Here is a 17,502-nt window from a genome sequence, read left to right on the forward strand (position 1 = left end):
ATTGTGCCCCACCAGCATGGAGGGACATTGGCTCAGTGCTGATTCTAGCCTTGTCCATAATTTAAAGGTTTACTGTTAGAAGATGTGAACTAATGCTTTTCAACTAACAAATGCTAAAGCTCAAGTGTAGATGAGGGATCGTGACAGCTGTGTAAATTGGAACCTAGAGCATGGGGGTCTAAGAGTTAACTCAGGAAACTAAGTGTCATCACTTCTGAACTTTAGTCCTGCCTCTTCCACTGACTTCTTTTATGATGACTTAGTCCAAAATTTTCAATCTCCAATTTTGGGTGCCTCCACTGCTGGATCTCCAGCCCAATGATCAGAAGGGCTGAGATGCTGCAACACCCACTGAAATCCAGGGGTATCTCAAGTGCCCAAGCCTCTCAATGTGTCTGTTTACCTAACTTGAAAATATGTGCTATGATGCTTACTGCATCCACCTCACACCAGGACAGCAAAGCTGAAGAGTGTTCATAAAGCATGTGACTTGACTTAAATCCTTGTACTCTGGGTTGTGCAGAGGTCATCTATAAGTCTCCTCCACTTCACTCTGTCTCGGGACAAAACTTCTCACTGACCCCAGGAGTACCCCAGTTGTTGTCCTTCAGTCTCAGTAGATCTTCTCCATGTAGTCCAAGGTCTTCCTCTTTTGCGTTTTCCTTGAGGGTTTCATGTGAGAGCTTGACGGACTGTGCTGGATGATGGTTTTCTGAGAGAGTGGCCTAGCCATCTCCAATTTCTTCTCTTGATTTCAATGTCAATTGGTTCTTGTCCTGCTGTGTTCCAAAGCTCCTCATCTGGGACAAAGTCTTGCCATTTGATGTGAAGGGTGTATCTCAGGCATCTGTTTATGAATGTTTGTAGCTTGTGATTTGAAGACTTCTTAGTACACCAGGTCTCGCATCCATACATGAGCACGCTCTTCACATTTGTGTTGAAGATCCGCAGTTTTGTCTTCACAGATATTATTTGTGAACTCCGTACGGGACAGAGAGTCTTGAATGCAGCTGTTGCTTTCCCTGTCCTGGCACCGATATCCTTGTCTGTTCCTCTGTCTCTGCCCGTAATACTTCCCAAGTTAACTGAAATATTCCACATCTTCTAGGTCATCCCCTCCCAGTGTGATGGTGTTATTGTTGGACATAAAACATATACAGATCTTTTAATGAGAGACTCTGTTGCAGTGCAAGTAGTCATTACATTTGGTGATGAGGGAAAAGTTGATTTCTTGGGGAATGTGTCCCCTGCTTGTGCCCCTGTTCAGCTACTTGAGCGGGACTATTTCCCTGCCTGTAAATCCAGCACTGCCCAAAACTCTTCAGCAGGGAGTGCTTCTTTTACCATTCTACTTTTGGGAAACAAAAACCATCTTGGAAAGGTCAAGTTAGCGCCATCGAGTGCTGAGATCTTATTTAGTGAGTGGGTTCTGTGTCCACTCAGCCTGTTTGCAAACTCTCTGTGTGCTTATCATCATGTAATTGAAATAATGAGTATTGACAGAGACTTGAAAACAACTGCTCAATTTTCCTCAAAATTAAATTAAACTTCGTTTATTCTGGGGATCGATCCAATTAAAAGGGTGGAAGTTTCAGATGATCTGAGCCATACAATCCATCTTAACACACTGTGTCTATCACTGTGATGTAATAATTCCTCCAATCAATACTTTAAAAGCATTTAGCAGTCTTGATAATGAACTTTTGTCAAAATAGCCTTACAAAGCAATAAATGGGAGCAGATTAATATGTAGTCATAAAGCTATGAATAGTTTTACGCTTTGAAAGGGTTGCTTAGTAAATGACAGTCTTTATTTATTTATTATACTCCCGCTCTGTGAGATCATTTTCCAAAATTCTGGGTGGTCAAGAAGAGGTTTGGACATCTGGAGTGGGTCAGGTCCTTTGTTAGGAAAGAAATGACTAGCTAGGGACTAAAGAGGATAATTTCCCAGTTCATTTTAGTTACCTTATGAACATATTTCCTGCAGTTACCTTGAACAAAAACTGGATTCACAGTTCTATAGTACTATCTTGCAGCTCTGCAGCAAAAAGAACTCCATCCCAACCTGCAGCTAGGCTGCTTCCCACACATTAAATTGGCCCCATCAGAAGGCTTGGGTCTACCATAAACATACTAAGCTCTTTTGCAAGCACTCTGAGTTGTTAAGCCTGACCTATTCTCACTTTTGCAAAAGTTTTCTTCAGTGACCTTATGAATGGTCCTTCTGCTGGAAATTACAACTGGGAGATTTTTCTCAACTGGTATGCAGTAAAAGTAGTAAATATACTAAAACAACATGTTTCAGGTAGCCCTCAGCATCTCCCAGTCTACTTCGTTATGACACCTGCAAGAACTCCACCATTTCATCAGTGGGTGGAATGTAATCCTGAATAATTTCCTGATGCATACATCCAAACGTATGCAAAAGGTTGGGATAACAAGGCTGGGATTCTCCTAGGGTGCTTCAAACCTGAGAGCTCTGTAAAAACAGCTTGTGCTTATTAGAGAGAACACAAATCAGCTGAGATCCAAGTAAACGAGGGGTTTCAGAGAATGTTTATTGTCACACACCAGAGCAGGCAAAATTGGATTTTACTTCAAAAGTGGTTCCGTTAATCTGCTTGTGTAAACAACCCCCCCCCCCGTTTTAATCTGAAAACTATTTAGCTGATGGTAGCTGGCAATAGAACTTGATAGAAAACTTTCTCTGTATAACTCTGCTGTTGGACTTTGATGGCCAGCTGCCATCTTCACACGTTTGTAATGGAATTGTTGCCATCTTTGTGAGTGATCTCCATCAGTAAGGAAGGAAGGGAAAAGGTGCCTTTCAAATGCCTTTAAAACAACCTTGATGCTTTGGCGCTCTTTGGTTTTTTGTTTGTTTGTTTACTTTTAAATTTCAATTGTTTATCTGTCCCAGGTCCTTTTGGAGCAGCTGGTTATGCAGCAGGACTGGGCAGCTGCTAGAGGAATCTGTATGATTCCCCATCTTCCCAAGGCAGAGGCAGGGGAGGAGGAATGCAGCTTCATGGATCTGCTAAGCGCCCCTGAGCCTCAGACTGAGCAGCACAGAAGAGATTCGGGGGGGAGGAAATGATATAGGTGACCCTTTCCCAAGAGATGCAGGAAAAGTTCAGACAAGCATCTGCTGTGGTTAGAGACAGAAGAACCAACCCTAGACCACTATTTCTTGCCCCCAGTATTTAAGGTGTTTGAACAAGCAGCCTTACAGAGTATCTCCCTGCCTGACCCCAGGTGGGTAAGGTGGGCTGGTCCTATACTCTAAGAACACACACCAAGTGTAGCCAGACAAATTGCAATGAGCTGCAGCGATAAAAACACTAGAATCAATGTCATTGTCTCTCACCTAAGACATGGGGAAAGGGGTGCAGGACACAGCAACTGCTGAGGGTGCCACACACACAGAGGATCAGTCATACCCTGGTGGCTACCTTAGACCTAACCCTTGTCCCAGCTGGAGCAGCAAGTCACCTTCTGTGCTGTGCTGGTCCATTCAGCCAATCGCATTCTACCAGTGCTCACGGGTGAACTCCTGGTCATTGATGGCAGCGTGTAACTAAACTCTTCCACCCATTCACAGTTACAGCAGAAATTCTCCCAGGTACTGTTGGCTATATGTGGGGTCAGGAGGAAATTTTTCTCCAGGTTATATTGGCAGTGACCTTTGTGGAGGTTCAGCCTCCTGGGCAGCTTTTGGTGGTGGTCATTTGCCAGGATTATATGGCTGTATCTTACTCCATTTCCCTGACATTACAGAGGCACTGAGCACCCCTTGTTGTTCTATTCTTGGTCCACTTTGTTTCCTCTGCCTGTGGCAGGTCTGGATCTAGTTGCCCGTGGGCTGCAACACTTGCAGTCTCTTTTCTCTTGTCGGGTTTGGCGTACAAGATGAGACCAGTCATCTCAGCATGCCAAGCTTCATCTGATGTCAGTGAGAGATTGGGATGAGCCTGGGCTTAAGGCGCAGGATAAAGTTCAGAAAAGGGCAACAAAAATTATGAGAGGTTTGGAACAGGTGCCATAAGAGAAGAAATGTAAAAAGTCGGGACTTAGAAAAGAGGTGACTAAGGAGGGATATGCTAGAGGTCTATAAAATCATGACAGGTATTAAGAAAATAAGTAGGGGAAAACAATGGGAAGTTCTGTGGCACCTTATAGACTAATAGATCTATTGGAGCACAAGTTTTTGTGGCCAAAAACCTGCTTCATCAGTATGCATTTCACAGGTCTTCTGTTAGCCAGGATGCACAGGAATGGCTATTTGTGGAGCTACAGACTCACATAACTAACCCTCTGAAGACTATGACAGCAACGAAGGGTCCTGTGGCACCTTATAGACATCAGATGCTGAAGTGAGTCTGTGCTCACGAAAGCTCATGCTCAAAACTTTTCTGTTAGTCTATAAGGTGCCACAGGACCCTTCGTTGCTGTTACAGATCCAGACTAACACGGCTACCCCTCCGATACCTCTGAAGACTGTCCCTAGCTTCTGTTTGTCGGGGTGACAGGGAACGGATCGCTCAATGATCACTTGTTCTCTTCATTCCCTCTGTGACACCTGGCATTGGCTTGTGTTGGATCACAGGTTACTGGGCTAGAGGAACCTTTGGTCTGACTCAGTGTCACTGTTCTTGGGTTCCTAAGGAGGCAGAACCTTTGTGTTCCTTCCCTGGCTCTGTCTAAACTCGGGTGTCTAAAATTAGGTAGGTAACTCCATATTTAAGCACTCAAGCAAGTGGCCTAATTTTCAGAGATACTGAGCGAATTCTGCCCTCGGTTGCAATGGTGAAGCCCACACTGACACACAAAAGAATCACTCCACCTCCCACAGAGCTGCAGTCCTCTCTACTATGGAGCACATCAGTTCTTTAACGGCTCACAGCAACACTGCCCAACAATTTTAAAGACACCAAATGAAAAATGACACTGTACTGGCTCGAAGCTTCAGGGGGAATTAAGGGTGACTACCTCTGATGCTGCCATTCAAAGTGATTTCACACCATTCTCTAAATCCTTGTGACTGCTGGTTTCTGCAGGCTGACTAGATAACAAATCTATACAACTTTGATTTACAGACATTTTGCAGGGACTCAATAAATGTGAAACAGACCAGCACCAAATGAAAAATTTTAACTACAGTAAAACTTTTTAGCACTGCAGAGCTGGTAGGAAGTGGTGGCATTCCCATTCTGCAACTTTCCCTGGAAATATTCCATTTACAGAGGATATATGAATTTTAGAACAAACATGCACTCAGTTTTGTGTGCCATTTCCCTACTACAGACCAAGGCTGGGTAACTTCAACTCTGAAATAGGAAAACAATTTAAGAGCAAGACACAAGTTAAAATTTTTGTTTTTCTAAAAGATGAGAACTTAGGCCCAGACACTCAAAAGTATTTAAATTCCTCTCCTCCATTGATTTAAATGAGCCCTACTATTTTTCAGAGATCCAGTTCTTTACACCTTAGATCATACAGGTCATGAGTCTCAGTCTTTGCCATACTGTGACCCCAGAGATGAGCAGATATTTTTCAAAACTGCCACGCAACATCTGACCCAAAAATGTATTATTATTCTTTATTTTTTGTGTTATAAATGTTCTGGAGAAAGGGGTAAACTGTGAGGTAGCAAAATTTGCAGATGATACTAACCTGCTCTACAGAGAGAAGAACAAGGCAGATGGTGAAGAGCTTCAAAAAGATCTCACAAAACTAAGTGATTGGGCACCAAAATGGCAAATGAAATTTAATGTTGATAAATATATAGTAATGTGCATTGGAAAAAATAATCCCAACTGTACACACAAAATGATGTGGATTGATTTAGCTATAACCACTAAAGAAGAAGATCTTGGAGTCTTTTTATAGTGGATAGTTCTCTGAAAACATCCACACAATGTGCAGCAGCAGTCAAAAAAGCAAACAGAGTGTTAGGAATCATTAAAAAAGGGATAGAGAATGAGACAGAGAATATCTTATTGCCGCCATATAAATCCACGGTACACCCACATCCTGAATGCTGCATACAGATGTAGTTGCTTCAAAAAGATATACTGACATTGGAAAACGTTCAGAAAAAGGCAACAAAAATGATCAGGGGTTTGGCATAGGTGCCATATGAACAAAGATTAAAAAGACTGGGACTTTTCAGCTTAGAAAAGAGGGTACTAAGGGGGATATCATGGAGTCTATAAAATCATGACTGGGGTAGAAAAAGAGAATAAAGAAAAGTAATATACTTGTTCCCATAACTTAAGAACTAGGGGTCACCAAATGAAATTAATGGGTAGCAGGTTTAAAATTAACCTAAGGAAGTTCTTCTTTATGCAACATACGGTCAACCTGTAGAACTCCTTGCCAGAGGATATTGTGAAGACCAGGACTTGAACAAGGTTCAAAAAAGAACTAGATAAATTCATGGAGGTTAGATCCATCAATGTCTATTAGCCAGGATGGGTGGGAATGGTGCCCCTAGCCTCTGTTTGTCAGAGATTGATAATGGATGACAGGAGAGGGGTCACTCAGTGACTGCCTGTTCTGTTCGCTCCCTCTGGGGCATCTGGTATCGGCCACTATTGGAACATGGGTTACTAGGCTAGATGGACTTTGGTCTGACCCATTGTGGCCCTTCTTATGTTCTTATGTTACTGTAGTGCCTTAGCACCATCAAGTTCTGGCCCATGACTAGAGTGCTAAGTACAGCACAAACACAGAACAAGACATTCCCTCCCCCAGTGAGCATACAGTCTAAGAGATAACAACCAGAAACAGACGGTGGATGGCAGAGTACAAGGTGTAACTACTGGCATTACTCGGTACTCAAGCCCCTAACGTGCCCAAGGCGTAGCCAGTGTTCTGTGTTTTGAAACGTGCTGGAGGGGCAGCTGGGCCTTGCAGACACTAATCCTTGAGGGTCCCAATAACCATTCAGGCACATGGCTAAGGCAACAGGTTTGCTAGGGCTAGCGGGAAAGGGAAAGCTCACAAATACCCTAGGTACAGATTTATAAGGAGTTAGAGTGCAAAGTGAGCCATAGCAGTTCCCCTCTAGATCTCTGGGGCAGACCAAGCAGGAGCCTTGTCCCTGGGATGCCTTTGGAGCCCGATCTTTGCCAGGTGGCTGCTGCTTCTCCATCACTCCCTCTCACACCTGCATCCAACTGTGTGGTCCAGCACTCGTAGCTGGTCCTACTCCCTGCTTTATCCTGGGGTTTCTCTCCAGTTCCCTTCTGGCATGTGGATTCCACTGACAAACTGAGTTCAACCACCCCCCTACTTCAGGACTTTCTGCTTGCATAGGCGGAGAAGTGCAACAGAGAGGAGGTGGAGGGTGGGTGGACGGGCTTTGTGGCCCCTTGCTTTGCAGAGCCGTTGCAATGGAAACAAGGCAAGAATATGAGAATATGAGATTGGTTTCAGCATGCCAGCAGACTCTGTGATGTCATGTTTTTGGTAGGTATCACAGCAGAAGACAATGTTAAGGAGCATTTATCACGATCCATAGAAAGACTTTTAGCCAGCAGTCCTGATATGGACTCTAAGCTGATTGGCCACATGGGGTCAGAAAGAAATCCCAGATTCTGGTCTGCAGCAAGACTTGCATGAACCTGTACCTTCCACAAGTCCCAGCAACCATGCTCAGGGCTCTTCTTTTTCTCCTTCTATTTTTCTGCAAGAATTTTCCAAAGGTCTCCATTTTGTCCAGATTCAGAACACTAACTTTTTTTTAAATCTCAACCTTTTTGTGGGATGTGAAAACTCTTTCCCAGCCTTGACTACACTTAAAAAGTTTGCTGGTCCCTCCTAGTGCGGAAGCAGTTTGTGCCAGCAATACAAGTCATTTTGCTGGTACAATTTGTTTCAGTTCCTAGAGAAAAACAAGCTGATCCAGCAAAAGGACTTTTTTGCCAGAATAACTGTCCACACTAGGGTTCTGGTAATGTGGGTATGTCAGTAGGGGTGCCTACTTGGCCAACAAAACTTATTGAGTGTAGGCCAAGTCTAAGTGACTGAGGATTCTCAGGCCCATTTTCAAAAGTTGCAGACACGTGAGATTGTTGTCACCGCAAAGTCGATTCACATTATAACGTGGGTGCTTCCCCAACTTTGTGAATGGACAGAACTCAAGCCCCTTCTCTCAAATGTAATGACACTTTTAGTACAAGTTGGCCTGGTCCAAGAAGCTTTCAGGCTGATGTCTGAATCAGCAGAACTCATCAGTTATTACTACAATCATTCAGAAGTGAGGATGCTGGCTAAGGCACCTGAATGCCACCTGCACGCCAGCTTCTTCCCACAATTCCCCTCATTGCCCAGAAAGGAGAGACAAGGTCACACATCATTTACTAGGAAAGAGTTCATGGAGCAGGTCAGCTGATGGCAGTGCTCAAATCTGTGGGAACTGCCCTCAGATGACCTAGGGACACACCAAGTACAAGGCCCGTATGGACATAGCAATTCAAGTGTTATTTGGCTTGTGTCCACCCTTGCTCGAACTCAGGAGGAGTAACTTGTGAGTAGATAACTCAAAACAATCTTCAGTGAGGACTTACAAAGGCGAGTAAGTCGCACTGAGCGTCAATGGGAATTGGACCCCTAAGTGCCTAAGTCGCTTTAGGAAAAGAATGTGAGTTCCTGGATCAGGTGCTTCTGAAGATTTTAGTACAGGGCTCTCACCAGAAAGCTTAAAATCTAAGGCCCAATCCTGCCACCGCTTAGGCACCTGCTGAACTTGAAACACAAGAACAGCCCCATTGGCTTCGATAATAATATTCCTGTGCGTAAAGGCAGGATTAATGAATCTGCCTCTTGTTGAGGTGAGGCTGCCCATTGTGCCTGTCAGAGGTCACATTCCTCTGAAACACCAGGCGCTGGACAGAGTTTTCGCGGGATAAACCCGGGGACGTGCACGAGGAGGGGCGGCACTTGTGATGCCCCCATGCCAGGACAGGCTGAGGCTAGGGACAGAGCCGTTGTGCTGGCACAGGGAATTCGCATGGAGGACTTTGCCTTCCCCCGGATTTCTAGCAAAGAATCATGGAGGGCAGAGCGTCCATCTTCTGGCCTGTTCTGCAACTGACAGGAGCCAGCGCTGTCCCTGCCCTGGTAGAACGATGCGGGGAATGTCCACAAGAGGGCTCCATGTTTTGCTTTCCTCCTCCTCGGAGTTCTCCCGGGGAGGGGAACAATCCAGACTGGGCGGGGGGCAATGGATTCGCTGGGCCCCTGGCAAGGTGGGAGGGCAGCTTGACACTCCAGGAAGGGGCAGGGCCTCAGGCAGAAAGGGCAGGGCTGGGAACAGCCCTCAGTGCCACCTGGAGAGAGCCACAACACAGCCCCCCGCAGCCCCCTGCCAGCCAGCCCTGAGAACCAGCCCTGGTAACAATTTAGAGGACTCTGGGCTTCTGCTGTTGCTGCTCCTGCGGTAGCATCATCCTTTTAAATTGCTGGGCCCCAGGGCAGCATCCCCCTTTGTAACCGCTCCTCCCTCACCAGCAAGCCTGAATCCAGGCCATTGCGTGTAATCTGCTTTCGCAGCATGAGGCAGAAAGAGCTACCTAATGAAAACGCTCCAGAGAAAGACACTCCAAGGCCCCTTCCAATCTCCTCTGAGGGGAGTGAGTCTGGGCCAGAAACGCAGCCAGTATGATTCAGTGTTGCCCCATTATGTCAATGCAACTGTAGATCTGGCCCATCATCTCAAGAATGGAAAAGTTCTACCCTCCTTTCCACTTAATATCTTTGAGGTCCCTTTCCAGAAAGTTTTCAGTTCCTGTTACCACTCTGTGTGGGGGTTGGGGGTGCGGATAAATGAGAAATACTGCTTATGTTTGAAGTAATCCATTCCTTTAGGCTTTCATCTTTTATGTGTCCTCTGCTGTTCCGGTGAAATAAAGGACTGTTCAAGCCAACCAGAAAGAAGATATTAAAGAACCCTACTAAATCTTGATAAATGCATATATAAAGGCTCATGGGTGGAGTCATTACCAGGTCGTATGAAACCTACCCCTTCTGTGCATCACAAAAAATTGCTAATAAGGTTTCTGCCTTCAACCCCTGGAAAAAAAAGAGAGAGTTCCTTAAAGTGACTGCTAAAGGTATTGCAGTTATTCTAAGAAACTGGCACATCGGACATCATTTGGCAAATTTCAAAGGTAGTTTCAGCAGTATCACTTTCTGCCATTTTCCCTCTTTTATCCCACCCCCTCCTTTATTTTTTAGTTTAGATGAAGTTTCAGTCACTGCTGAAGTCAGTCCTTGTGTTCTTGGCTATCAAAGAGCATTGCAACATCAGCGTCGGAGTTAAACTAGAAAAAAAAAAGCATCCCTTTTATTTTGGCGATCAGAAAGTCATATAAAAAGGATGCTGATTTGTGGAATAAAGGGTGGGAATCCCTGCTGAGACGATAGGAATCTTCTGACTTCACTGAGTTAAGATTTGAATACATTTGGCCCAGACAAGGGGAGGAAAAAATCCATTAGTTTTGAGAAAAGCCTCACACGGTTTCAAAAGGAAATATGTTAATACAATAAAAAAAAAAGCAAGATTTGTATGTATGTTTCTGAGGCCAGGAGTTTAATACTACCAGCCAGAAGCAAATAAAGAAATTAAATTGCATGACTAGCAGAGAGACTCATTTTGCACAGCCAAGATGTGCACTGGGAAATGGTAAACTCCTTTAGCAGCTCTGATATGGCAACATCAGTAGTACGGCAGGACCGTGTAGTAGTATTGCTGGACAAGAGAGTTCCTGGATGAGTGAGCCCAGCTGAGCCAGGAGCAGAGCCCTGCTGGTGGCAGACAGCCCTACCAGGGGCAATGAACCCCACCTGCAGCCCCACTATGGGGAGCCCAGCTGGGAGCAAGAAGCCCCACTGGCAGCCAGGAGTGGAGCCCAACAGGCTGCCCTGCTGCAGGAAGCTCCACCACCAGCCCCGCAGCAGGGAGCCTGGCTGGCGGGCCAGGAGCAGTGCCCCTTTTTCCCCAAGAAGTCCTGCGGCAAAGAATCCTGCTAGGAGTGGAGCTCCTGAGGCAGCCTGGGGATGTGGAGTGGGGCAGTGGCCAGGAGGGAAGCCAAGCAAGCAGGCTAGCAGACCCCACTGGCAAGCCTGGAGGCCTGACCTCCTCTGGTCCAGTAAATTCCCTCTCTTGGGACCACCAGAGTCTGGAGGGGGCCAGACCAGGGAGGAGTAACCTGTAAAATATACCTACCTACAGCCAAATGTCTACAGTGCAAATTCAGCCCCTATGTTTTGCAGAATCTAGGCCTCTCTCCTACCCCCATCAAATTCCCACCTAGGGAGAGCATTCATTGAGACATAACTGGTCCATTTGTCTTCTGCTGGTCCTTTGCACAAGGTGGAATTTCACTCCAAAATGAAGTGAACCCATGCAAGAGCCTGTGCCACATCTGAGCTCTTCACACCCAAATAGTGCAGAAGGCCTCATATGATTCCTGTGCACCAAGGCGAATTTCACCCTTCTCTGCCAAAGTCTGGATGCAAGAGGGTATCTGGACAAAATAATAGACTAGGTAAACCAAACAGCCACAGAAGTGGGGAGGCAGTGCGGGATAGTGGACAGCATGTAGGCCTCAGACCAGGCCTGCAGGTGGGGCAGGCAATAGGAGCTACTGACCCAGGTCCCAGAGATTCAAAAGGGCCCAAGGCTTCTGATCACCAGCACCACAGCTGATACTGCAGCAGTGACAGCAGCTGGAGCCCTGAGCCCTTTAAATCACTCCCAGCCCTGGCCAGTGCACTGCAGGAAGTGCTAGGGGGCTGGAGGTGGGAGGTTAGACTGCAGCCCCATCCCTTTGACCTGAAGACCTGTCCCTTCTGGGAAGATGCAGCTGGGCTTGCCACCTTAGTTAGGGCCCCAGCCATTCTGTTGGCCCTCCTGCCTGAAACTGAGGACACTGGGGCTTCATGGCTCTGACTCTGAGCTCCTGGGCATCCTTGGTCAAGTCACTTCACAGCTCAGTGACTCAGTTTCCCCACCTGTATAACACAGATGATATCTCTTTTGCAAAGTCCCACTTTTACTGATTGGAAAGGCTACATAAGAGATAGCTGTGATTAGATATAAAGACTCTAACTGGCCTCAGTGGAAAGCAGACCAGGCTCATTAAAAGACATAGAAAGGAAAACTGACATTCAAGAAGTATCAACATCGGTACATATTAATCAACAATTTACACTGAAATTTCTTTTGAGGCCAGGTACAGGGCAAAGTGCCTAGCACAACACACTCATGATTCCTCATTATGCTCCCTGGGGTAGATCAGATTTCTATTTTGGGGCTTGGGGTGATTGTAAACTGTTTGGGGCAGGGACTGTTCCATTTTCCCTCTTTGACAAATGCCTCTACGCAGGCCAACCCCCGTGTTCTTCAAGACTCCCATTGCAGTTAGTGCAAGACTGTGCCCAAGAAACAACATCAGTTGGCTTCAAAGGGAGTTTTGCCTGAATAAGGCTTACAGTAGTAAGCAACTGGGTTCAGGCTTAAATTTTCCCTGGCAAATTGAAAGTCAGGCAAAAGAGTTGTGCTGATAGGATGCAACGTTCTTCCCAGCCCAGGGCGACATAGCAAGGTCAGTCTAATTTTGAAGCACAATCACCTTCATTGCTTTCACGTTATTGTTCAACTAAGTACTGCGGACAGGCTGGCCTAATCCCCAGTGTAGACATGGGAAGGTGGTGGAAGAATTCTTCTGTTGACCTAGCTCCTACCTCTTGCGGAAGTGGACTAACTCCACTGATGGGAAAAACCTTCACCAGTATAGGACTATGGCTACAACTGCACTGCACTTATCCTAAATGTTGAGGGAAAATTCAACAGATCTAATTAGTTTAGGGCAGGTCTACCCAACAAAGTTAGGTGAGCTTAATTACATAGCTCAGGGCTGTGAAAAATGTCATGCCTTTTGCAATATAATTAAGTCAAGTTAAACCCCAGTATAGCTACTGTTGAGTCAACAGCTGCCACCTCTCAAAGAGATAGATTTGCTAGAACATGGAAGAAACCCTTCTGTCGCTGGACTAAGTCTATACCATAGTGATCCAGTGGTGCCTCTGGGCTGCTGTGGTATTTCTAGGGGAGACAAGCCCTAAGCCTCTTTTCCTTGCTTTCAGAATGGCCACAAAAGAGCTCTGCTTTCTCCTATGTATTCTGGGTTTGAATTTGTTCAGTGCATTATTTTTACCTCTTTTCTTTTAGCTCAATTGTAATTCTACAGTGAATCTCTTTTCCCACCACTGAAATGAAGCCACCTCTGGTACACAGCAATGGCAGCCTTTAAAGAGTGCTACAGGTGGAACCTCTCTTGTCTGGCAACATCAGTAATCTGGCATGATTTTAGTTGGCCAGATGACCACTTACCACGCGTATGGCCCAGTTTCACATGGTCCCATAAAGTTTGTTTACAGCCACCAGTCCTGGCTCTCAGTGTTCTGTGCTGTTGTTATTTAGCTGTAATTTACCCCAAATGTCTTCTAAGAACTCAGTAAGCAATGAAAGCGTTCGTAATGCTACTAGACAATATTGACCTCCCATTGTCTGACAAATTCTCTTGTCAGTGCTGAGCAGGTCCTGAAGATGCTGCGCTAGAGAGGTGTAACCTGTAGAAATATCATGATAGATTTTAGAAGAGCAAATAGTGAAGAACATTGTCTCTAACTGAGGCTTCAGCAGGAATGCTCAATTTGCTGAATATAATTTCCTAAAACTCAAATTTTGATGGGACACCAGGCTTCCTCCCCTTAACTGTGCAAAAAAATGAAAACAAACAACGTAACAAAAAAAAACCTGAAGTAATCTTGCATGACCATTGTAAGTCTCAGTGGGAATAGGGTGCTTTATTTTTATGTCTCATCTAAAAGATTTGTTCTTTCTTGCAGAGATACTTCATCTCCCAATGTGTGCATGAAATCTGTGCAAAAGACTTTCAAAGAACAGGAAAAATATCTATACCTACCCTTTCAACTCTGGTCCATGAGCACCAGAGCCCTGGCAGAGATCTGAGAAGTTTTAAGAGTGGAGCAGGCCAGACACAAAGGTGGGAGATCTCACCAGCTGTACTGTCAGGTTGTCAAGAGAGTTGCACAGTGTAAAACCCTTTTGCTTATCCTCCTGTTGAGAGAAGAGATGATCTCTTATCATGAGTGAACTTGAATTAATATGAGTTGAACAGGTTGTTGCCACTTCCATTCAGGCAGAGAAAAGGGGCTTACTGGGGAGGTGAAACCAATGATCCTTTCACCTCATAGAATCATAGAACACTAGAACTGGAAGGGACCTCAAGAGGTCATCGAGTCCAGTCTCCTGCCCTCTTGGCAGGACCAAACACCATATAGACCATCCCCAACAGATGTCTATCTAACCTGCTCTTAAATATCTCCTGTGATGGAGATTCCACAACCTCCCTAGGCAACTCATTCCAGCGTTTAACCACCCTGACAGTTAAGTGTTTCCTAATGTCTAACTTAAACCTCCCTTACTGCAATTAAGACCATTGATCCTTATTCTACCCTCAGAGGCCAAGAACAACTATTTTCTCCCTTCTCCTTGTAACCCTCTCTGAGCACTTGAAAACCACTATCATGTCCCCTCTCAGTCTTCTTGTCTCGAAACTAAACAAGCCCAGTTCTTTCAGTCGTCCCTCATAGCTCATGTTCTCTAGACCTTCCATTCACTCTGCCTTCTATAAAGACACTGCTGACATCACCCTCCTCCCATCAGGACCTGGGAGCTGTAAAATGAAATGACTGTATGGCACATGGGGAGTGTGGTGCCTGTCCATCTTGCAGACCTCTAGTGACCCTTACAGGAGTGGCAGGTGACCATTAAATCTACTTTGGGGGAACTGGCAGTCACTAGGATGCCTTGAACCTTGATGGCTCTGCAGCAAAAGCCACACCACTTAGTTACGAGCGCTTACCCTCAGAAAAATGGGGGAATGGGGGAAACCTCTCTAGAAGCATGGGCTTTGCACAAAGATGAGAAAGAGAATTTCTTGGGCTCACTTTGAATTTTTGAATGAACACATTTCCAATCTGAATTAACAGCATGTATTCTGATGGGTGAGTATATTAGAACACAGTTATAAAACAAGGTTTATTTCAAAGCACTGCCCTATTCCCTACATATAGAAATAAAGCTTACTTGTCTGCTTTGTAAAAATAACCCTCCCCATCTTCAAAATATGCCCAGACATCTCTTATTTTTAATGTAGGAATAAGCTACCTAACATCTTTTGAAAGGGATTAACTATTTTACATTTGGGAACAGGGTTACGCAAAGAGTGTTATTACAGAAACGTATAGTTCATTTGTAAAAATGGTATATTAAACAGGCAGAACATATACACTGTTTTATATTGCACACCAGAAAGCTACATTACAAAGACAACATTGCATGGGCTATCTTAACTCTTGACTTTCTTGACTTAGACCCTTGTACTCTGGGTGGAGTATAGGTCACCTACAAGTCTCCTCCACTTCGTTCTGTCTCAAGACAAAACTTCTAGCTGACCCCAGAAGTACCCCAGTTGTTGTCCTTCAGTCTTAGTAGATCTTCTCCAAATTGTCCAAGTCTTCCTCCTTTGTGTTTTCCTTCCAGGTTCCATTTGTGAGTTTGATGGACTGTGCTGGATGATGGTTTTCTGAGACTGTGGCCCAGCCATCCCCACTTTTTCTCTTGATTTGAGTATGAAGTGGTTCTTGTCCTTCTCTGTTCCAAAGCTCCTCAGTTGTGACCAAGTCTTGCCATTTGATGCTAAAGATGTACCTCAGGCATCTTAATTCTAGCACTTCCTAAATTTTGAATGCTTGACTTTGCCACCTTAGTAGTATTATTTTGACTCTGTGTGGGCAGGGAAATGGTATTTTGTGGTATTGTCCTTTAAAATTACTCATGTATAAGGCCTAACAAATTCACAGCCAAGAAAAACACATCAGGGACCATGAAATCTGGCTTTTGTTTGCTTTTGCCCTATACCACTCAGGTTTCAATGGAGGGAGGCCAGCATTCTCCATCTGTGAATCCGGACCCAAAAGGGAGTTGCAGAGGGATCTGTCAGGTTATTTTAGAAGATTTGCAATATTGCCACCATTACTTCTGTGCTGCTCTCAGAGCAAGGTGTCTGGAGAGTGGTAGCTGCTGATTGAGGGTCTTTCTCTGCAGGTGGCAAAGTAGAGGTAAGGGTGGTAATATCATACCATCCCATCCTTTATTTCTGTGCTGCTGATGGTGGCAGCTTGGCCTTCAGAGCTGGGAACCCAGCCAGCAGCTACCACGCTCAGCTGCCCAGCTCTGATGGCTGCAGCAGCACAGAAATCAGAGTAGCAGTACTTAGTGATTCCCGTCACAGTTCCTTTTTGGGTCAGCACCCCTACAATTACAACACAGTAACATTTTCAGGTTTAAATAACTGAAATCATGAAATTTATGATTTTTTTAATCCTCTGACCATGAAGAGCCTCTTAGAGGCAGGTGTGTTTGTTCTGTGAAGATACAGGCTAAGAATGCAGTCCTGTAGCACCTTAAAGACTAATGATATTATTAACAATATATTAATAATAACAATATTATTTATGAGGTGAGGCGCTTTTGTGGTAAAGACTCACTTCCTTTCCCATGAAAGCTCATCACTTAAATAATATTGTTAGTCTTCAAGGTGCTACAGGACTGCTTGCATTGTTTTCTGATCATGAAGTTGACTGAAATGGACAGAGAAGGGCCGCCAGTTGCAAATGATCTCGCCCATAATACAGGCATAATGAGGGTCTGCCTGATTAGGAACCTTCTCATTATACATCTAATAAAGAGACCTGTAGTTTAAAGATTATAGTCCTGGTCTCTTGTTGAAACACAGAGGCTGCAGCACACTCACGAGCAGGACAATCACAGCTGCCTGACCATTCTAGAAAGTATGAGCACCTAAACGTGTGATTTCCTACTTTTTTTTTTTTTACAGGAAACTGTGAAACCAGACATTCCATCCTGTGGCAGCATATTGACATCAACGTGGTCTAACAGCATGGCTGAAAGCTTTGGATTCACCACAACATCCCTCTACCATTGGAGCTAAGAGACTGACTGATAGCAGTCGTGGGTTGTCATCGTCTATATGCAGCAGCACTCGAGTGACGTGGGATACTTTGCCAGAGGGTTTCACAAAGTGCAGAATGGTTAGACTCAGGAATCTCGAGTTACGTTCAAGGCTCTGGCATGGTGTGTGTTCTAATGGCAGGAGACTTCTGCCCAGTCTCATCAAGCGCTGTCCTCTTCAAATTGTCCCAGTCTCGTCTTTTCTTCACCCATGCCTCCTCAGCCCACTGCCTCACTCCTCGCCAGCTAAGCGTAGAATCGTAGAACGCTAGAAGTGGAAAGGACCTTGAGAGGTCATCGAGTCCAATCCCCTGCCCTCACAGCAGGACCAAGCACTGTCTATATCATTCCTGGTTGATATTTATCCA

This window comes from Carettochelys insculpta, chromosome 17 (assembly GCF_033958435.1).
Source record: "Carettochelys insculpta isolate YL-2023 chromosome 17, ASM3395843v1, whole genome shotgun sequence".
In the NCBI taxonomy this organism is placed as follows: Eukaryota; Metazoa; Chordata; order Testudines; family Carettochelyidae; genus Carettochelys; species Carettochelys insculpta.